General features: G+C 48.0%; 1 protein-coding gene and 1 long non-coding RNA gene across 11 annotated transcripts in view; one reads left to right on the plus strand and one right to left on the minus strand.

Annotated features, from left to right (window-relative positions):
* SEMA6B (semaphorin 6B) overlaps positions 1 to 22,637 on the minus strand; it is a 1,482,347-nt gene that overhangs the window by 448,290 nt on the left and 1,011,420 nt on the right. The window lies entirely within an intron of this gene.
* Positions 1 to 22,637, plus strand: part of LOC143974413 (uncharacterized) — a 191,371-nt gene that overhangs the window by 165,639 nt on the left and 3,095 nt on the right. The window lies entirely within an intron of this gene.

Raw genomic sequence — 22,637 nt, forward strand, 5'->3', positions numbered from 1 at the left:
TCTCCAAGAGACGCATTTAACCCCTAGTACAGCCCCACTGTTAAATAACCGGAAATTTCTGACATACTACCATTCCTTTCATACATCATATTCTAGGGGTGTGAGCGTCTTGGTCAGAAGGGGCACACATTTCCTGTGTAAGGAGTCCTCTATTGACGAGGAGGGGAGATTTGTTTTTTTATATGGACTGTTGGGCGGGCAGCAATATATCTTAGCCAATATTTATATACCTCCTCCCTTCAAGTTGGAGGTTATGTATAAATTACTGGGGTTTTGCTTAGACAAACCAGGCGTTCCGTAGATAGTATTAGGTGACTTTAACGAAACGTTGGACGGGCGCTTGGATAGGTTTCCTAAACCAGATGGGGTCAGAATAGGGCGTCTACAGGGTTTCTTATCCGAAATAGGATTAAATGATCTGTGGCGAATACGACATCCTCAGGAAAGGCAGTATTCTTGTTTTTCTAGGACCTACCACACATTATCAAGAATCGATATGGTTTTCGGGAATAAAGAGGCGGCGGAGGTGGTACAGGATATAGAATATGGGGCAAGGGGGATCTCAGATCATTCCCCCCTGTCCATGATAGTGTCTTTGGGAGCTAGACCAGGCTTAGGGGAGTGGAGGATAAACCCTGGCTGGTTGGAATTAATGGGCAGCACAAGTCCCCTTCAGGATAAGATAAGGGAATTTCTCCAAATAAATAAGGGCACAGCTCCACCTGGTATAGTCTGGGATTCCCTAAAAGCCTATATCAGAGGCACATTAATACAGCAAATAGCAATAATTAAGAGGAAAGACCGTGAACAGGAGCTAGCTATAAGAAATGAAGTCATTTTGGCGGAGAAATCATACATAGAAGCCCCATCGCCCGTAAGCCAGAAAGTATGGCTGGATAGCCAACAAGCGTACAAAATGGCTCTTTTAAAAAAGGCAGAGAACAGGCGTATATTTCAACGCCAGCATTATTTTGGCGAAGGGGAGAGGGTGGGTAGAGCCCTCTCCCTTTTGGTCCAAACTAACGGCTCCCCAACAGTAGCTCAGGTGATTAAGTCGCCAAATGGCGATCTTGTTTCTAGTCCCCCTGCGATCATGAGGGTACTTCATGATTATTATAAAAACTTATACAAATCAGCTACGCAGGGTCAAGGCAGCCTTGTCCCTGACTTCTCACTTCAACCAGCAATTCCAACATTACCAGAACAGGACAAATTGTCCCTTGAATTACCACTTACACTGGAGGAGTTAAAAAATGCAGTAGCTGAAATGTCCAACTACAAATCCCCAGGCCCAGACGGGTTACCATCAGAAATTTACAAGCGTTATGGGGAAGTGCTATTGCCGGAACTCCTGGAGACATTGAACCAGGCACTAGAGGTGGGTGAACTTCCCGCCTCGATGCTAGAGGCTAATATTATCTTAACACTTAAGGAGGGGAAGGATCAACAGGAAGTCTCATCATATCGGCCAATATCCCTGCTGTGCTCGGATGTGAAAATACTAGCCAAGGCCCTAGCAATTCGCCTAAACAAATATATCCATAAACTAGTACATCCAGACCAGTCGGGCTTTATCCCGGGGAAGGGCAACCAGCACTAACATCAGAAGTGTTTTCCTCAATGTTCAAATACCCAGGGATAACGCTGGGCTGGGAGCTATTCTAGCTCTGGATGCTACTAAGGCCTTTGACAGCCTGGAATGGGGCTACCTGTGGAGAGTGTTGGAGAGGTTTGGCTTTGGCCCCTCATTTATCCAATGGATAAAATTGCTGTATAACAAACCTAGGGCCAAAATCAAGATGGCAACTGAATTCTCTGAAGCATTTCAGTTGGAGAGGGGAACAAGACAGGGGTGCCCGTTGTCCCCCCTTTTATTTGTATTAGCCATGGAGCCCCTGGCGGTCCTGGCAAGATCCCGCCCGGACATCCAGGGATTCCGACGTGGAACAGTAGAAGATAAAATTGCCCTATTCGCGGACGATGTCCTGTTTTTTATTGGAGATACGGACTCTACCCTGAATAGAGTTGTGCAGTTGATGGGGGAGTTTGGTCAACAATCCGGTCTAGAAATTAACTGGAGTAAATCAGCCCTCCTGCCACTGCCCAGACCCGGTGATCAAATGGTGTTGCCAACGATAGCGGGCCTGGAGACGGTGGCTAGGCTGAAGTACTTGGGCATTTGGATCTCTGGGGAAGTAGACCAATATGTTAACGAGAATCTAGCACCATTATTGGCGAAAATGAAGCTGAAACTTAACAGATGGTGTGGCCTCCCTCTCTCCGTGGCGGGCCGCTGCAACCTAATAAAAATGCTTTGGCAGCCACAAATATTATATATTCTACATAATTCCCCAATTTGGATTAACCAGAAATGGTTCCAAAGAATGGATTCACTTATCCGTGATTTAATTTGGAAAAAGGGACATGCTCGGATAGGGCTACATACGTTGCAGCTCCCCGTCACGGAGGGAGGATTGGCCATACCTCATCTGGGTGCATATTTCTTGGCTGCCCAACTCCAGCATTTAGCAGGGGCGGGGCTCCAAGAGGGAGGGTCCCCAAACCATAAACTGATGATGGTGGGGGTACCCCATAAGTTATTACCTGAAGTCTTGGAGGCTAACTCATTCGCCCATAGATGCCCCACCAACGTTTTAATGAGGAAGGTATGGCAGAAAGCAAAGCAAAAGTTGGGTTATGTGGGAGTAACCTCCACTACACTCCCTGATGGCATAACCGCCATCTGAGTGAAGTAAACAAGATAGATAGATCTCTAGAATGGGACAGACAGGGAATTAACAGACTGGTGCACTTATATGAAGGGAATGTAATGAAATCTTTTGAAGATATTAGACAGGAATTTAATATTTCTAACAGGACGTTTTATAAATATCTACAGTTGAGACATGGAATTCAAGCCCAATACGGGTCATTCGCTATTGAGCGGACTGAAATTCCCCTGCTTCAGGGACTTATGGTCCGAAGGCAAGCAAAAGGCCAGATCTCTCGGTTATATACGAAGATCAGAGGAAGGATCTTGAAAGGTGAGGGCCCAGCTAAGAGCAGACAGGGCTGGATAGGGAATGTAGGCCCGATAACCCAAGAACAATGGGATGAGACGCTGGAGCAGGGGAACTTGGTCTCTATATCTCCATCCCAGCGAGTGTCCCATTTGTTCCTTATATATAGGGTATATTATACCCCCTATAAGCTGTGGAAAATGGGTAGGAAACCTAGAGACGAATGCCCCAGATGTGGGGCATCGGGAGATCTCTTCCATATGGTATGGAAATGTCCAAAATTGTATAGCTACTGGTTAGAAATAGTTCTCAAAATAAACAGGGTTTTTAAGACCACCCTGAAACCTGAGGCCAGGATTTGTCTATTGGGGATATTTGAGGAGGATAGAATTTCCCCTCTAACTAAACAGTCCGTCCTGAGGTGTTTGTACCAGGCCAGACGGCTGATAGCAATAAATTGGCAAGCCAAAAATCCCCCGGTATTTAGACAATGGGTCAACGCAATCAATTCTACAGTATGGTGTGAAAGAGCAATGTTTATAAAACAAAACAACATAAAAAAAATTGGGATATTATGGAACCCCTGGCTGACCAGCATGGGCTACCCCCTGTATATGTCTACTGAGAAGGCGGACTAGCACCTGCTTGGTGGGCAGGAGGTGGGGGGTCTCTTTCCCCCTCCCCCGAGTGGGCTCTCTTGTGGGGAGCCCTCGGGAGGGGTGGGGGACCTCTTTGCCTGTTTCTTGTCTTTACTTTTCTTCCCCTCCATGTTGGTTGGTGCCCATCACTATCCAGTTGTGACCGGCATAACAGGTGCCAGCAGTGTGTGCTCGAAGAGAGGTGGGGGAGTGGGCGGGTGGGACGGGGGGGGTTGAAAAGGAGCATGGCGCGCTTGTGGTAATGGGTGTGTTGGACGCAGCTTCGCCACTGTATTACTTTGTATGAAACGAAGTTCTTTTTGTATTGTATATAATATTGTTACTTTGTACATGAAAAATCTTTAATAAAGTAGTATCAAGTTAAAAAAAAAAATACTCTCAAGATTTCAATTGTTCAATTGACAAGTCTGTGGCAGAGACTTTGTTGAGCATCTCATCAGTTTCTAGGTCAAGTGAGAGGGGCCTATCCGATGGTTGCTGGATCCAGTCTGTGGAGCTGTTTGTCCTCTGGATCTAACCTATACCTCTAACCCACAATTACTAGGTGCCTGAACTCCCCCTTTATCCTTTGACCCTCTATTGAAGGACTTTTGTGCTTATCCTGAATAAATGTTAAAAAAAAAGGACTAAGTGTCAAATTCATCATCATTTGGGCTTCTTTCCAACGGGACCCCTGTGACAGAGAAGCGAGCAGGTGAGGTAACGGTAAGCCCAAATAAAACCAGCAGCTCCTTTGGGGGTTAGTGCTACACGGATATTTGGTGTGTGCGTATGTATTCACCCCCTTTGTTATGAAGCCTATAAAAAGCTCTGGTTCAACAAATTACCTTCAGAAGTCACATAATTAGTGAAATGATGTCCACCCGTGTGCAAAGTCAAATTACCAAATTACAAAATTAACAAATTACTTGGCAGAGACTTTGTCACATGATCTGTCATTACATATACACACCTTTTTGAAAGGCCCCAGAGGCTGCAACACCTAAGCAAGATGCACCACTAACCAAACACTGCCATGAAGACCAAGGAACTCTCCAAACAAGTAAGGGACAATGTTGTTGTGAAGTACAAGTCAGGGTTAGGTTATAAAAAAAAATACCCAAATCTTTGATGATCCCTAGGAGCATCATCAAATCTATCATAAATAAATGGAAAGAACATGGCACAACAGGAAATCTGCCAAGAGACAGCCGCACACCAAAACTCACAGACCAGGCAAGCAGGGCATTAATCAGAGAGGCAGCACAGAGACCTAAGGTAACACTCAAGGAGCTGCAGAGTTCCACAGCAGAGACTGGAGTATCTGTACATAGGATGACCATAAGCCATACGCTCCATAGAGTTGGGCTTCATGGCAGAGTGGCCAGAAGAAAGCCAATACTTTAAGCAAAAAACAAAATGCCATGTTTTGAGTTTGTGAAAAGGAATGTGGGAGACTCACAAAATGTATGGAGGAAGGTGCTCTGGTCTGATGAGACTAAAATTTTACTTTTTGGCTATCAAAGAAAATGCTATGTCTGGTGCAAACCCAACACATCACATTACACAAAGAACATCATCCTCATAGTCAAACATGGGGGTGGCAGCATCATGCTGTGGGGATGTTTTTCAGCAGTCAGGACTGGGAAAATGGTCAGAGTTGAGGGAAAGGTGGATGGTGCTAACTACAGGGATATTCTTGAGCAAAACCTGTACCACTCTGTGATTTGAGGCTAGGAAGGAGGTTCACCTTCCAGCAAGACAATGACCCCAAACATGCTGCTAAAGTAACACTTGAGTGGTTTAAGGGGAAACATGTAAATGTGTTGGAAGGGCATAGTCACAACCCAGACCTCATTCAAATAGAAAATCTGTGGTCAGACTTAAAGACTGCTGTTCACAAAGGGCAAACCTTCCAACTTGAAGGAGCTGTAGCAGTTTTGCAAGGAGTAATGAGAAAAAATCCAAGCTTAAAGAGACTTATCCAAAGCAACTTGGAGCTGTGATAGCCTCAAAAGGTGGCTCTACAAAGTATTGAATTTAGGGGGGTGAATAGTTATGCACATTGACTTTCTGCTATTTATTCCTATTTGTTGTTTGCTTCACAGGACAGTTCCTAAGGATCAGGAGGAATTGTTCTGAAGATCATCACTTCTCAGAAGAAGCTGATGATATGTACAGGCGTTTCAGAGAGAGAGGATACTACCATAAACCTCTTAGGAAGGCTAGGAACAAAGCCACAAAATATAAAAATGAGAAACTCCTACAAAATCATGAAACAACTAAAAAAGACCAAAAAACTTACCTGAGGACTATTACCAAATTTGGGACACAATGGAATCAGATCAGAGACACTCTAGCAAAACATTGGCACATCCTGAGTTCAACCCCTGTGATCACTGCTATCGTAGGGTTGAGAACCCTTATGATGGCAAGAAGGGCTTGAAATCTGAATGATATATTAGTACATTCTGAGTATTAGAGGACACAGAATAAAAATTGGTTGAGTAATTTTAAGCTGATCATGGGATGTTTGCATGTGGTCACTGTAGGATTTGCAAATACGTGGATAAAACCGATGTGTTTGCCAACTCTGGCAAGACAAAATAATTTTTATATCAAACAATTTGTCAACTGCTCTACAACTAGAGTAGTGTACATGTTAAGTTGCCCATGCAATAAGATTTATGTTGGAAAAACAAAAGACAGCTTCGGTTCGCCCGGTGGTCGGTTCGCGGCGAACTTTGCTCGTTTGCGATTGGCCAAACTGGCGGACTTCTGGCGCTGTTCGCGGCAGACATATTCGTTTACATTATGAAGAACTTTGACCCATGACACATCCGTCATGGGGTACAGGACAGCCAATTGAGACATTTCAACACATGGGCATACCCCTTACCTTTTAAATAGACCTGATCTGGCGATCATTTTACATTCTGTCTTTTGTCAGTGTAGGGAAAGGACGCTGTGTGGAGCAGGGACAGTCAGTAATCACTAGCTATTACTATTAGGTCCACAAAGGTCCTTTTAAGGACTGGTATAGGTGTACAGTATATAGGGTTGTAATACACTTATAATATACTTTCTTTCAAATATAGAAAGCATATTATAGTGCACTGCAGTGCTGCTTACCAATTCTGCAGCTGCCGTTTCTCAGTGTAGGGACAGTTTGGTGTTTGGAGCAGGGACAGTCTGCAATTCACTAGCTACTAGTTAGCTACTATTAGGTCCACAAAGGTCCTTTTTAAGGACTGGTATAGGTGTACAGTATATAGTAGGGATATGCAATTAGCGGACCTCCAGCTGTTGCAGAACTACAACTCCCATGAGGCATAGCAAGACTCTGACAGACACAAGCATGACACCCAGAGGCAGAGCATGATGGGACTTGTAGTTTTGCAACAGCTGGAGGTCTGCTAATTGCATATCTCTGGTATATAGGGTTGTAATAAACTTATAATATACTTTCTTTCAAATATAGAAAGCATATTATAGTGCACTGCAGTGCTGCTGACCGATTCTGTAGCTGTCACAGTTTAGGGACAGTTTGGTGTTTGGAGCAGGAACAGTCTGCAATTCACTAGCTAGCTACTATTAGGTCCACAAAGGTCCTTTTAAGGACTGGTATAGGTTTACTATTTGGTATGCAGTATATAGGGGTGTAATACAACTATAAAATAATTTCAAATATAGAAAGAATAGTATAGTGCATTTCCACTGTGCAGCATTGTGACTGCTGAGTCGTTCTGCAGCAATACTATAAACAGTGACAAACGCAATTAGAAAAAAAGTATTATAACTGGTGTGATAGACCAGTGGCCCCCCAAAACGACAGATTGAAGCGGGGTGTTATATACCTTCTTCCACATATACTGCACTTCTCTAGAGACCTTTGTCACAGGGTCATGCAAAAAATGACAGGCAGAGCAAGAGGCAGGCCCTTCCGCAGGGGTGGTAGAGGTAGGGCAGGAGCAACAGGCTTGAGCCAAAGTGGCAAATTGCAGAAGGTGCGTTCGATTACGTCAAAGGACGCACCAGACTTGGTTGAGGGGATCACTCAGCCTTACTCTTCTGCACCCTCCTCATCCTCTCGATCTGCACCCTCTTCACTCTCTGCTGTGTACATCCCCAAAGACACTACCACCAACACCACCACCACCATATACCCTCCGCTGGAGTCACAGGAATTATTTTCCGATCCATCACAAGACATTGCCGATGTGCAGCCATTCTTGGCCTTGGATCAGGAATAGGAGGTAGTAACAACTGCCAGCAGTCTGACGACAGTACCCAGATCAGCCCAAGGGGGTTGGTTCCGGTGTTGCTGCCTACTCCGAGATCTATAATTATAGAGGTGGGGAAGGTGACATCGATGATGACGTGTCTAGTGATGTCACGTGGGTGCACACAAGAGAGGAAGAGGAGGGGAGTTCAGAGGGAGATATGGACCAGCAGATAGGGAAGAGAAGCAGGCGGAACTTACATTGCACAGGAGGGACAAACCAGACTGCTAATGTATCAGGAGCGAGGCATCAACCATGTACTTCGCAGTGTGGGCTTTTTTTAACGTGTCCACTGCTGACAATAGTGTTGCCATCTGCAGCCTTTGCAGTCAACTCATATGTCGCGGTAAGCCCAACACTCACCTAGGGACGACCGCCTTAAGAAGGCTCATCAGCTGCCATTACTGAGCCCAGTGGGAGCAACGGAACCCACAAAGCCACACTCCAGGCTCTCACCGTCCAGCCTCTTCTACTTCTCCTTCTCCTCTCTCCTCAGAATTGTCCTCCCCTTCACCTTCCATCATGCCGTCCTCACGTTTTTCTGGAAGAAGGCAGGCTTCCATGGGCCAAATGTTTGAGCGTAAAAAAATGATGATGCCGGATTACCCTCTTGTCCAACGGTTGACTGCTGGCTTGTCAGAACTGTTAGCCCGCCAACTATTGCCATATAAACTGGTGGACTCGGAGGCCTTTTGAAAATTTGTGGCCACTGGAACACCACAATGGAAGGTCCCAGGAAGGAAGTATTTCTCACAGAAAGGCATCCCAGAGCTATATGGTCATGTTCAGCGTCAAGTGAATGTATCTCTGGCACACAGTGTCGGTGCCAAGATACATCTGACCACAGACACATGGTCTAGCAAACACGGGCAGGGAAGGTATATAACTTTTACTACCCACTGGGTGAACCTTCTGATGGTCGTCAAGCATGTAACCCGTGGCACCTGTGTAGATTTGGTTTTACCGCCACCGATTGCATGCAGGCATGGCTCTTCTTCTCCTCCTCCTAGTCCATCCTCCCTCTCCTCCTTGGCTGACTCCTCCTTTTCCACTGCTAGCGTCTCTTCTGCTGCGCCGCCCAAGATCTCCAGAACCTATTCGACATGCCAGGTGAGACATTGCCATGCTGTGCTGCATCTGTTGTGCCTGGAAGCCAAGAGCCACACTGGCCCTGCACTCCTTTCAGCTTTGCGTTCACAGGCAGATCAGTGGCTAACACCGCTCAATTTGACAGTTGGTAAAGTGGTGTGTGACAATGGTGCCAATCTGCTTAGCGCATTGAAACAGGGCAAAATTACACATGTGCCATGCATGCCACACATCTTGGTTGTGCAGCGATTCGGTGTCAAATACCATGGGGTCCAGGACATCTTGCGGCAGGCAAGGAAAATCTCGGACCATTTCAGAAGATCTTACACGGCCATGGCTCGCCTTGCTGACATTCAGCGGCGACACAATCTGGCGGTGAGACATCTTATTTGCGATTGCCCGATGCAATGGAACTCAACCTTCTATATGCTTGATAGGCTGCTCCAGCAGAAATGTGCAGTTAAGGACTACCTGTATGAACTCTGCGGCAGAACAGGTTCTGGGGAGCTTGGTTTTTTTCACCGTGCCAGTAGCTGCTCGTGCGCGATGCATGCAGACTTTTGTGGGCATTTGATGAGATCACCAAACTGGTCAGTCGCAGCCATGGCGCCATCAGTGACATTGTACCTTATGCCTTCTTTATGGAGCGTGCATTGCATTGTGTCATTGATCAAGCCATTGAGGAGCAGGAAGATGAGGCAGTCGCAATGTTGGATGAATTCCCAGGAGGGTCTACTCTATTTGAGACAAGTCAACAACAGGAGTCTGAAGAGAAGTCAGAGGAGGATGGTGCCGGGGCGGATGAGGAGGAGCAAGAAGAGCATGCTTTAAACCTTTCTGGGATCCCTGTTGTTGTCCGTGGATGGGAGGAGGAGAACGAAGAGGACAACATTATCCTGGATGATGAGCAGGAGCCAGGCAACCACACCGCTTCCAGTTTAGTGCAAATGGGGGCCTTCATGCTCCAGTGTTTTAACAGGGTCCCCTGTATAAAAAACATAAAGGTCAAGGACCAGTACTGGGTGGCAATGTACTTAGACCCCCGGTACAAACACAAAATGGCGGAAATATTACCACCATCACAGAGAGCTGTCAGAATGGAGCACTTTCAGGCCTTGCTTAGAGAAATGCTGCATTCTGCTTTTGCGTGCGCTGGCAGAGAAATTCTCACTCCCAGAGAAAGAGTTGCGGGTACCAATCCAACAGTGCCTGCAAGAAGAGTGCGGTTTGAAGATGTGTTGGTCACTTCTGATATGAGATCATTCTTTCAAGCGACCCATCGACAGGTGTCATCCGGATCCAGCATCAGGAAACACCTAGACTGACAGGTGCCAACTACATCGGGTTAACGGCCGATGTGGACGCGCTGAGAAGTGATGAACCCCTGGACTACTGGGTGGGCAGGCTTGACCTCTGGCCAGAGCTTGCACAATTTGCAATGGAACTGTTGGCTTGCCCCTCGTCCAGTGTCTTGTCCGAAAGGACGTTCAGTGCAGCAGGGGGGATCGTGACCGATAAGCGTAATCGCCTAGCTCACGACAGTGTTGACTACCTCAAATTTATAGAAATGAATGAGGCATGGATCTCAGGGGAATTCAACACATGTGACCAGTAGACCATGTATATGCATAACTCTATAAACGATTTGTATAATAAATGCCCGTACCCTCCTGTTTTAAGAGGTTGAGCGGTGTCATATTTTTGGGTCCTGCAGCGAGTTGCTGGTATCAGTGCTGGTGTCAGTGTTCTCTATCACAGTGCTGGTGTGGTGCCAGTGTTCTCTATCACAGTGCTGGGGTCAGTGCTCTCTATCGCGGTGCTGGTGTCAGTGCTCTCTATCTCGGTGCTGGTGTCAGTGCTCTCTATCACGGTGCTGGTGTCAGTGCTCTCTATCACGGTGCTGGTGTCAGTGCTCTCTATCTCGGTGCTGGCGTCAGTGATCTCTATCTCGGTGCTGGCGTCAGTGCTCAGTCTCTATCGCGGTGCTGGTGTCAGTGTTCTATCTCAGTGCTGGTGTTAGTGAGGGAGATAGCAGCGGAGAAGCCAATCAGCAGGCAGTGCCAGCACCATGGCTGAGGATCAGCACTGGATTGGCACCTCCGGACCACCGCAGTGGAGCCCTGCATAGGTGGGGGTAAGGTCCGGGCAGAGGGAGGGGTCAGGGGCTCAAGCACAGGTTGCTAGACGCCAGGCGGCCCAGGCGTTAGCAACGAGTGCAGGAGAGAGGCTCCACCCACCGCTGTTCCTCCTCCTCGTATCTGTCAATGGCCAATGAGGGGGCGAGGCTGATCCAGCTTAGACGTGACCATGGTCTCAGTGCTGGGCGTAACTACAAGTCTCTCTCTCTCTCTGCGCCGCTGATCGGGTTATGTGAGGGAGAGAGACTCGGGCAGAGGAGGCAGCGGCACACGCGAACGAACAGAGCAAGTGAGAATGTGACAATGACATGTCACTGTCTCACTCTCACTGCTACTATTTCGGGGGGGGCAATTGACCTGTTGCCCCCCCCTGGATCCGCCCCTGTCAGGAGGGGGGTGGGGACGGGCGAGTGTCCCCCCATCCTGAACCATACCAGGCCGCATGCCCTCAACATGGGGGGTGGGTGCTTTGGGGGAGGGGGCACCCTGCTGCCCCCTCACCCCAAAGCCCCTTGTCCCCATGTTGAGGGCATGCGGCCTGGTACCAAATGTCCAAAATGTGTTTTTCCTATTGCAGCCAGCGCGAGATGTACAATGTAGCCGAGAACAACATTCTCATGGACAGTGTCAGGGCTGACTTAGCCCTTCTTTCTCTGGGCTGGCTGCTCAGCTGTCGGCTAATTGCCAGCTTTAATTTCTCTCCACAGTCACCCAGCTGTTCCTGATCCTACTCGTCTGTCCTGCCTACTTAAAGCTGTCTAGCTCACTTCGTCTCTGCCTTTGCCTTGGTCACATCACAAGAAACCATCTCCTGCAGTTCTGGTTAAAGACTGGCTTGCTGACATCCCTTCTGGCTCCTTACCCAGGTTGCTGTTGCTCCACTTGGATCCCTGACTTCTGGCCTGGCTGATTACTCAATCTGGTTATTGAACTCTGGACTGGTTGACTACTCGATCTGGTTACTGGACTCTGGCTATGCTTTGACTACGCTTACTCTATTTACCTTTTTTATTAATAAACAAGTGTGATTTAATTGTATTTCTGTCTCGGTCTGGTTCATTGTTTCTGACAGACAGGTACTGTATATGTTTTTGACTATCCTGTTTATCAAGGATTTGATTTTTTAGAGACATAATTGAAGTCAAGAGTAGGGATGGCCGAACGGTTCGCCCGGCGCTCGGATCGTGGCGAATTTCGGCTGTTCGCGGTCTGCCCGATCGGCGGACTATTGCCGCTGTTCGCCCGGCGGACTTACGTGTTTACTGTGTAAAAAAAACTTTGATCTATGATGACACATCCATCATGTGGTGCAGGACAGCCAATTGAGACATTACAGCACATGGACACTTGGACATTCCCCCTAACTTATAAATAGACCCGATCCGGCGGCCATTTTACATTCTTTCTACTGTCACTATAGGGAGAGGTTGCTGTGTGGAGCAGGGAGAGACTGCAGTGACCCAAATCGCTAGCTATTAGGTCCACAAAAGTTCTTTTAAGGACTGGTATGGTATAGGTGTAGTTCAGGATATAGGTTTGAGGCACTGCTATTCAAGTCATTGTTGCAGCAGATTGTCTTTTTTCAGTGCAGATAGGGATAGACAGGACGCTGTGTGTTGCAGAGAGGGAGAGTCAGTTTAATCATTAGCTGTTACTATTAGGTCCACAAAGGTCCTTTTCAGGACTGGTATGGTGTAGTAGTACAGGATATAGTTTTGAGTGCTATTCAAGTTATTGTTGCAGCAGCCTGTGTTTTGTCAGTTTAAATAGGGACAGACAGGAAGCTGTGTGTAGCAGTGAGGGACAGTCAGTTTAATCAGTAGCTGTTACTATTAGGTCCACAAAGGTTCTTTTCAGGACTGGTATGGTAATAGGGTTGTACACGTATAATATTCTTTCTTCCAAATATAGAAAGAATATTATACTTGACTGCAGTAGTCCTTCTGCTGCAGTAGTCCTTTATGAGTATAGGGACTGAGGTACAGTCTGCTAATCACAACCTACTAGTTCCACAATGGTCCTTCTAAAGACTGGTAAGGTATAGTGTACTACAGTATATAGGGTTGAGTGAGGTACAGTCTGCTAATCCTTAAGGACTGGTATAGGTCCACAATATATAGGGTTGAGTTGCACTACTGCTGACTGCTGCCCTATTCTGCAGCAGTCCTTTTTCAGTATAGGGACTGAGGTACAGTCTGCTAATCACAACCTACGAGTTCCACAAAGGTCCTTATAAGGACTGATAAGTTACAGTGTACTACAGTATATAGGGTTGAGTGAGGTACAGTCTGCTAATCACAACCTACGAGTTCCACAAAGGTCCTTATGAGGACTGGTAAGGTATAGTGTACTACAGTATATAGGGTTGAGTGAGGTACAGTCTGCTAATCACAACCTACTAGTTCCACAAAGGTCCTTCTAAGGACTGGTAAGTTATAGCGTACTAGAGTATATAGGGTTGAGTGAGGTACAGTCTGCTAATCCTTAAGGACTGGTATAGGTCCACAATATATAGGGTTGAGGTGCCCTACTGCTGACTGCTGCCCTATTCTGCAGCAGTCCTTTATCAGTATAGGGACTGAGGTACAGTCTGCTAATCACAACCTACTAGTTCCACAAAGGTCCTTAAGGACTGGTATAGGTGTACTATTTGGTGTGCAGTATATAGTTGTGTAATACACGTAGAAAATAGTTGCACATATAGAAAGCATAGTGTAGTGCATTTCCACTGCGCAGCATTGTGACTGCTGAGCGGTTCTGCAGCGATACTACAAAGAGTGACAAATGCAATCCAAAAAAAAAAGTATTGTAACTGGTGTGATAGACCAGTGGCCCCCAAAAACAACAGATTGAAGCGGGGTGTTATATACCTTCTTCCACATACATACTGCACTTCTGTAGAGAGTTTTGTCACCGGGTCATTAAAAAAATGACAGGCAGAGGAAGAGGCAGGCCCTTCCGCAGGGGTGGTAGGGGCAGGGCAGGAGCAACAGGCTTGAGCCAAAGTGGGAAATTGCAGAAGGTGCGTGCGATTACGACAAAGGAAGCACCAGAATTGGTTGACTGGCTCACTCAGCCTTACTCTTCTGCACCCTCCTCATTCTCTCGATCTGCACCCTCTTCTTCACTCTCTGCTATGTGCACCCCCAAAGACACTACCACCAACAACACCCCCACCACCACCACATACCTTACGCTTGAGTCACAGGAATTATTTTCCGATCCATATCAAGACATTTCTGATGCGCAGCCACTCTTGGCATTGGATCAGGAAGAGGAGTTAGCAACAACCGCCACTCAGCAGTCTGACGACAGTACCCAGATCAGCCCAAGAAGGAGGTTGGTCCCCGGTGTTGCTGCCTACTCTGAGATCTCTACTTATAGCGGTGGGGAAGGTGACGCCGATGATGACGTGTCTAGTGATGTCACGTGGGTGCCCACAAGAGAGGAAGAGGAGGGGAGTTCAGAGGGAGATATGGACCAGCAGATAGGGAGGAGAAGCAGAAATAACTTACATTGCACAGGAGGGACAAAGCAGACTGCTAATGTATCAGGAGCTAGTCATCGACGATGTACGGTCACATCTGGCGCTCCCAGGACGCCGGCACATGGCTCCGCAGTGTGGGCTTTTTTTAACGTGTCCGTAGCTGACAATAGTGTTGCCATCTGCAATCTTTGCAGTCAACGCATTAGTCGCAGTAAGCCCAACACTCACCTAGGGATGACTGCCTTAAGAAGGCACATGAGCAGCCATCAACGAGCCCAGTGGGAGCAACAGAACACACAAAGCCACACTCCAGGCTCTCCCCGTCCAGCCTCGTCTTCTACTTCTCCTTCTCCTCTCTCCTCACAATTGTCCTCCACTCCACCTTCCATCACGCCAAGCTCACGTTTTTCTGTAAATAGGCAGGCTTCTGTGGGCCTAATGTTCGAGCGTAAAAAAATGATGATGCCGGATAACCCTCTTGCCCAACAGTTGACGGCTGGCTTGTCAGAACTGATAGCCCGCCAACTACTGCCATATAAACTGGTGGACTCGGAGGCCTTTCGAAAATTTGTAGCCATTAGAACACCACAATGGAAGGTCCCAGGAAGGAAGTATTTCTCACAGAAGCTATATGGCCATGTTCAGCGGCAAGTGAATGTATCTCTGGCACACAGTGTCGGTGCCAAGATACATCTGACCGGGGGTCAAGTCCTGGGGGAAAAAGTGTGGGAACTCCCACCCAAGATCCACTCCCCCCACCAAAAAAAAAAAAAAAAAAGAAATGATACGCTCATATGCACAAACGCTTCAAAAGTGGTATTTTTCATCCAATTTTCATATTGTGTGTATGAAGCTTAACTGTTAGTACATTTAAAAAAAAAACTATTCTCAATAAACATAAATACGGTAATTCTCTGAATAATCAGCATTCATTCAGTTGTGCTTCCATGCAAATGTGAACATCATGTTCTGATCTTTATTGGGGAATGTTATTTTGTATATAGAGTGTTTATGTGGTGAGTTTACACTTTTCATTGAACAGAGTTTGGATAACACAGGGTTAAACGGAAAGGTCATAAATTAACTGCACATTATCTGGACAGAATGCTTGGGGAGATAGTGATGTGTTCCTGCTTAGGAGATGTATGTGAGCTTTGGGGGCTGCAAACTCTGCAGGGCTCCAACACACACTCGCTGCTATTCCAACCTTTCACATATTTCCACATAAACTTCCCTCCTGGCATTAAAATTTGCCAGGTATTGTGCTCAGCTTACCACCACAAAATGATGTTCCTCCCTCAGCTCACCTCTCTCCCTGCATGTCCTGTGAGCAGAATAGCTGTGCTCCTCCTCTGGGTTCTCTCATCATATGGCACTGAAGATAGAGGAGGGGGAGATTCAGCGGGACACACAGAGCAAGTATGCAGGACAAGGGGGGGAGGATGAGGAGACAGAAGGAGGAGCGCATCACGAGAGGTCTGACTAAATACAATCTCTTAGCAGCAGGGACCTGATCTACCCGTCAGCTAGCTGTGATTGACAGGTAGATCGAAGAGGAAGCTGTCATGGGGCCCCCTACTGGCAATGCCTGAATGGTCAGGTGTGCTGCACTTACTATTGCGAGCTGTGTCGGCGGCTGCTGGTGTAGCACCTGCCACACAGCTCGCATACTTCAAAGTCTTGCAGGACATGGCTGCTAATGGGAACTGAGTTCCTGTTGTGGAAAAAGTACAGGAACTCCGTTCCCGTGAGTTCCCGCAGGACTTGAGCCCTGCATCTCCCCCAATGTAATATTGACTGAGCATGGATGGGTATGGCTGGGTATTGGCAGAGGAAGTATTGGCAGGGTAAGTATTGGCAGGGTATTGCAGAATATTTGCAGGATAAGTATTGGCAGGGTATTGCAGAGTATTGGCAGGGTATTGCAGATTATTACTGGATATGGCAGATTATTGGCAGGGCATTGCTGGGTATTGCAGGGTAAGTATTGCAGAGTATTGGCAGGGTGAGTACTGCAGAGTATTGGCAGGGTATGTATTGCAGAGTATTTGCAGGGTATTGCAGAGTATTGGCAGGGTATGTATTGCAGAGTATTGGCAGGGTATGTATTGCAGAGTATTGGCAGAGTAAGTATTGCCGAGTATTAGCAGAGTAAGTATTTCAGAGTATTGGCAGGGTAAGACTTTCCGCCGGACTGTCCTCCTGACTTTCTGAACGAGCTACCTGCCCACACACGGTACTTTTGCGGCGGACTAATACGACGTACTAAGTCCGCCGGACTATCCGCTGGACTTTTGAAATGAACGGACTCGCCCAGACACGCGGAGAAAAGTCCTCTCATTTTGAGCATGTCTCCAGGCGTCGCTGGCCCCGTCACCTGGTATGGACTTAAAGGGGAATCCCTATGCCGAAAAATCGGCGTGGGGTCCCCCCTAGGTCCATAGCAGACCCTTATCCGAGCACGCTACCCGGCCGGCCAAGAAAGGGGATGGGGACGAGCGAGCGCCCCCCCCCTGAGCCGTACCTGGCCGCGTGCCCTCAACATGGAGGGTGCCTTGGGGAAGGGGGGGCCGTGCGGCCCCCCCCACCCCAAAGCACCTTGTCCCAATGTTGATGAGGGCAAGGGCCTCTTCCCGACAACCCTGGCCGTTGGTTGTCGGGGTCTGGGGGCGGGGGGCTTATCGGAATCCGTGAGCCCCCTTTAATAAGGGGGCCTCCGGATCCCGGCCCCCCACCCTATGTGAATGAGTATGGGGTACAATGTACCCCTACCCATTCACCTGTGAAAAAAGTAAAAAAAAAACACAACACACAAGGGTTAAAATAGTTTATTGCACAGCTCCAGGGGTCTTCTTACGTCTTCGGGGGTCTTCTCGCTCCTCCGCTATCCTCTGCTCTTTTGCTAGCTCTTTCACTAGTGGAGGAGCCCGGCTTTCTTCTTCGCCGCCGCCCTCTTCTTCCGACTTCGAGGGTCTTGTCCCCTTCTTCGGGGGTCTTGTCCCCCTCTTCGGCCTCTGCATCCTCTGGGACTATGACATCATAATGGGCTACCTGGAGACGCGCTCAAAATGAGCGGACTTTTCTCTGGGTGGGAAAAGTCCATTCATTTCAAAACTACGGCGGACTGGCACACACACGGCCCTACTGTCCACCGAAATGCGAGTCCAGCGGACAGATTGGAGTGCAAAAATACTTTCTTAGTCCACCAGACTTTTGGGTAAAAAAAGTCAGCCGGAGCCTACACAGGGGCGGATTGTCCAGCGGACTTTTCCACCAGATTGTTTGATCGTGTGTATGAGGCATAAGCTTATATAAAGGACTGCAGTAGGGGGGATTGGTTTGGCCTGAGAAGAGACCAGCTATTTTGCTGTGATTTGCAGGGGAGAAGGAATGATATTGTGCATAATGACAAATGCCCCACTAGGGCTGTTCGGATCTTTCCTGAAATTCTTGTGCATTTTGTCCATCAAAAGTGGGTTGACCATGCTGTCAGTGTGTGTGTGTGTGTGTTTTGTTCCTGTCTGACCATGCATTCATGGTTTGGGAGCATCTGCTGACCTTCTATTCTTTGATCTAATTGCTTAATCGTGTACACAGAAATGCAGCTTCCAGCAGAGCATATTCGCCAATGTATGTGTGTGGAATGTGGGGTGGTGGTGGGTGTCCGACAGAAAGTCAGACGGAAGCTTTTTGTTGTATATTCCGATTATGTGTATGCCTCATTGGACTTTCTTTTTCGAAAATTCTGACAGATCTAGAAATGGAACATGTTCTAAATATTTCCGATGTAACCAATTCCTATTGGGAAAACCTCTCGTCTGTATACTGTTCCGACGGACCAAAAACGACACATGTTCTGAAGCAAGTACAAGACAGAAGCTATTGGCTACTGGCTATTGAACTTCCTTTTTCTAGTCCCGTCGTACGTGCTGTATGTCACAACGTTCTTGACGATTGGACTTTGGTGTGATCGTGTGTATGCAAGACAGTTTCAGCGGAATGCCATCAAAACTCAGTCGGAAAAACCTTCAGAGTTTATTCCAACGGGAAAAATGGTTGTGTGTACGTGTCATAAGGCTGCAAAGGTTTCTGGTGTCCAGGAGGACTTGAAGGTGTGCACCCTTCCTACCTGGGTCAGAGATAGTCAGTGGATGTCTATTTCAAAGGAGCTGGCTAGATACGCTTCTGCTTTGAACTGAGCTTGGGGGGGGGGGGGGGGGTGGAGTGTCTGATCTTTTCTCAGATTTTAGTCTCAAAAGTTTTAGGTTCAGTAAGGGAGAGATGCGGGCAGTTGCTGTGTTTGGTTTGGTTTCCTGCATGCTCTACATATTGAATCTGAAAAGAGGGAAAAGGCAGAATTAGAAAGAGATTTACTGAAGGAGCATCCAAGTGTTTGGAAGAAACTGCAAGCAATACAAAAGATTTAGAAAAGTAGGGTAATCAAAGTTAACCCCTTCCCGCCGAGCGTACGCAGATGTGCATACTGGATTTCCAGGGGGTATACCGGGATGATGCCCGCACCTGCAGGCATCATCCCGGTACCGTTTTTTACAGCAGGCGATTGGCTATCCAGCCATAACAACCGAAGCGGCTAAAAGCCGCTCGGCTGTTATGCCGGAGGAGCGGGAGGGGACGTCCCATCGCCGCTGTTACCGGTGCTCCCGATTCGGGAACACCGATTCCCGATCCGATGCCTCCGGCTGCTGGGGAGAAACTGGAACGAAGCTGTAATCGGCTTCGTTCCAGTCTCCTAATAATAAACACGGAAGCGACGTCATGACGTCACTTCCCGTTTACTCGGCTGCCAATGGCGCCAGTTTAAAAAAATATACAGTATTCAGAATTGCCGTTTTCGGCGATCTGAATACTTTGAAGTGTAAAGGAGGGATCGGATCTTTTAGACCCCCGATCCCTCCATAAAGAGTACCTGTCACCACCTATTACTGTCACAAGGGATGTTTACATTCCTTGTGACAGCAATAAAAGTAATCAATTTTTTTAAACTATTTATTCATTTTAAAATAAATAAATAAAAAAAATTTTTTTAAAGCACCCGCCGTCCCCGCGAGCTTGCGAAGCAAAGAAAACGCATACGGAAGTCGAGCCCGCATATGTAAACGTGTTCAAATCACACATGTGAGGTATCGCCGCGATTGTCAGAGCGAGAGCAATAATTCTAGCACTAGACCTCCTCTGTAACGCTAACCTGGTAACCGTAAAAAAAATTTAAAGCGTCGTCTATTGAGATTTTTAGGTACAGAACTTGGTCGTCATTCCACGAGTGCGTGTAATTATAAAGTGTGACATGTTTAGTATCTATTTACTCGGCGTAATGTTATCTTTCACATTATGCAAAACAATTGAGCTAATTTTACTGTTTCGTTTTCTTTAATTCATGAAAGTGTCCCTTTTCCCCAAAATTTGCGTTTAAAACACCACTGCGCAAATACCATGTGGCATAAAATATTGCAACAATCGCCGTTTTATTCTCTAGAGTCTCTGCTAAAAAAAGATATATAATGTTTGGGGGTTCCAAGTAATTTTCTAGCAAAAAATATGGATTTTAACTTGTAAACACCAAATGCCAAAAATAGGCTTAGTCATGAAAGGGTTAAACCTGCAGTGGCTTCAAAGTCTGTTCAAACCACTCTAGGCAGAGCTGAAGATTTAAATGAATGGTGTGCAGCCCTCATAAACGAGTCTAATGATGCCCTAACAAAGTACAAAGGCCCTAAGCCTGTAAGCATAAGTTGGACATGTGCCACTGTTACTTCCCATAAGTGGGAAGCTGAGGATTTGATCAGCTCAAATGGCCGAGTTGAGTCAAATACAAAAAAAAAAAGGCCTATGATCTCCAGGAGACACATGGATTTATTTACTTAAGGTTGGTGTCCATAGAAGGGAAATAGATTGGATTCCTATACCAGCATTGCTTAAGAAGTGGAAGTATGTGGTTGAGAATGTTAGATTCAGTCACATTGAGGCCGCGTACACACGGGCGGACTGTCTGCCCAACTAAGTTCGTCAGACAATCCGACAGACAGTCCGTCCAAACTTTTGAATGAACGGACTTGCCCACACACGGCACTTTTTGAGCGGACTAATTACAGCGGACTAAGTCCGCCAAACAATCCGCTCAACTTTTGAAATGAACGGACTCGCCCACACACGCGGAGGAAAGTCCGCTCATTTCGAGCGCGTCTCCAGGTAGGCGGGGCCCGCGAAGGAGACGTCGCTGGCCCCGCCGCCTGGTATGGACTTAAAGGGGAACCCCAACGCTGAAAAAAATCGGCGTGGGGGTCCCCCCAAAGTCCACAACAGACCCTTGTCTGAGCACGCTACCCGGCCGGCCAGGAAAGGGGGGCGAGCGAGCGCCCCCCCCCTCCTGAGCCGTACCAGGCCGCGTGCCCACAACATGGGGGGTGCCTTGGGGAAGGGGGGGCCGCGCGGCCCCCCCACCCCAAAGCACCTTGTCCCCATGTTGATGAGGACAAGGGCCTCTTCCCGACAACCCTGGCCGTTGGTTGTCGGGGTCTGCGGGCGGGGGGCTTATCGGAATCCGGGAGCCCCCTTTAATAAGGGGGCCCCCGGATACCGGCCCCCCACCCTATGTGAATGAGTATGGGGTACAATGTACCCCTACCCATTCACCTGTGAAAAAAAGTACAAAAAAAAAACACAACACAGGGTTAAAATATTTTATTGCACAGCTCCGGGGGTCTTCCGTCTTCCGGGGTCTTCTCGCCAGACTCCTCCGCTATCTTCTTGTAGCTCTTTTGCTAGCGGATGAGTCCAGCTTTCTTCCTCCCCGCCGCCGGCCTCTTCTCCCGACTTCGGGGGTCTTGTCCCCCTCTTCGGTTCTTCTGCCGGGCCACCGCGCCTTCTTATAGCTCTTTTAGAGGCGGTGGCCCGGTCTTCTGTCGCCGCTGTCGCTGTCGCTGTCGCCGCCTTCCGTTCTTCTTCTTCTTCTCCAGGAGATGTTGACACGACGCTCTCTCCGGCCGGAATGCTAGAGCCGCGCTGGGCGGCCACTTATATAGTGACAATGGGGCGGTGTCACATGGTATATGTCACATGGGTTGGTCACATGGTGACATGGTCACATGGCCCCCTTACGATGTCATAGTCCCCATGTAACATCAAACCATGTGACCAACCCATGAGACATATACCATGTGACACCGCCCCATTGTCACTATATAAGTGGCCGCGCAGCGCGGCTCTGGCATTCTGGCCGGAGAGAGCGTCACGTCAACATCTCCTGGAGAAGAAGAAGAAGAAGAAGAACGGAAGGCGGCGACAGCGGCGACAGAAGACCGGGCCACCGCCTCTAAAAGAGCTATAAGAAGGCGCGGTGGCCCGGCAGAAGAACCGAAGAGGGGTACAAGACCCCCGAAGTCGGGAGAAGAGGCCGGCGGCGGGGAGGAAGAAAGCCGGACTCCTCCGCTAGCAAAAGAGCTATAAGAAGATAGCGGAGGAGTCCGGCGAGAAAACCCCCGAAGACGGAAGACCCCCGGAGCTGTGCAATAAAATATTTTAACCCTGTGTTGTGTTTTTTTTTTGTACTTTTTTCCACAGGTGAATGGGTAGGGGTACATTGTACCCCATACTCATTCACATAGGGTGGGGGGCCGGTATCCGGGGGCCCCCTTATTAAAGGGGGCTCCCGGATTCCGATAAGCCCCCCACCCGCAGACCCCGACAACCAACGGCCAGGGTTGTCGGGAAGAGGCCCTTGTCCTCATCAACATGGGGACAAGGTGCTTTGGGGTGGGGGGGCCACGCGGCCCCCCCTTCCCCAAGGCACCTCCCATGTTGAGGGCACGCGGCCTGGTACGGCTCAGAAGGGGGGGGCGCGCTCGCTCGCCCCCCTTTCCTGGCCGGCCGGGTAGCGTGCTCGGACAAGGGTCTGTTGTGGACTTGGAGGGGACCCCCACGCCGATTTTTTTCGGCGTTGGGGTTCCCCTTTAAGTCCATACCAG

This window comes from Lithobates pipiens, unplaced genomic scaffold (genome assembly GCF_037356315.1).
Source record: "Lithobates pipiens isolate NorthernLeopardFrog02 unplaced genomic scaffold, aLitPip1_a1.2 Scaffold_13, whole genome shotgun sequence".
NCBI lineage: Eukaryota > Metazoa > Chordata > Amphibia > Anura > Ranidae > Lithobates > Lithobates pipiens.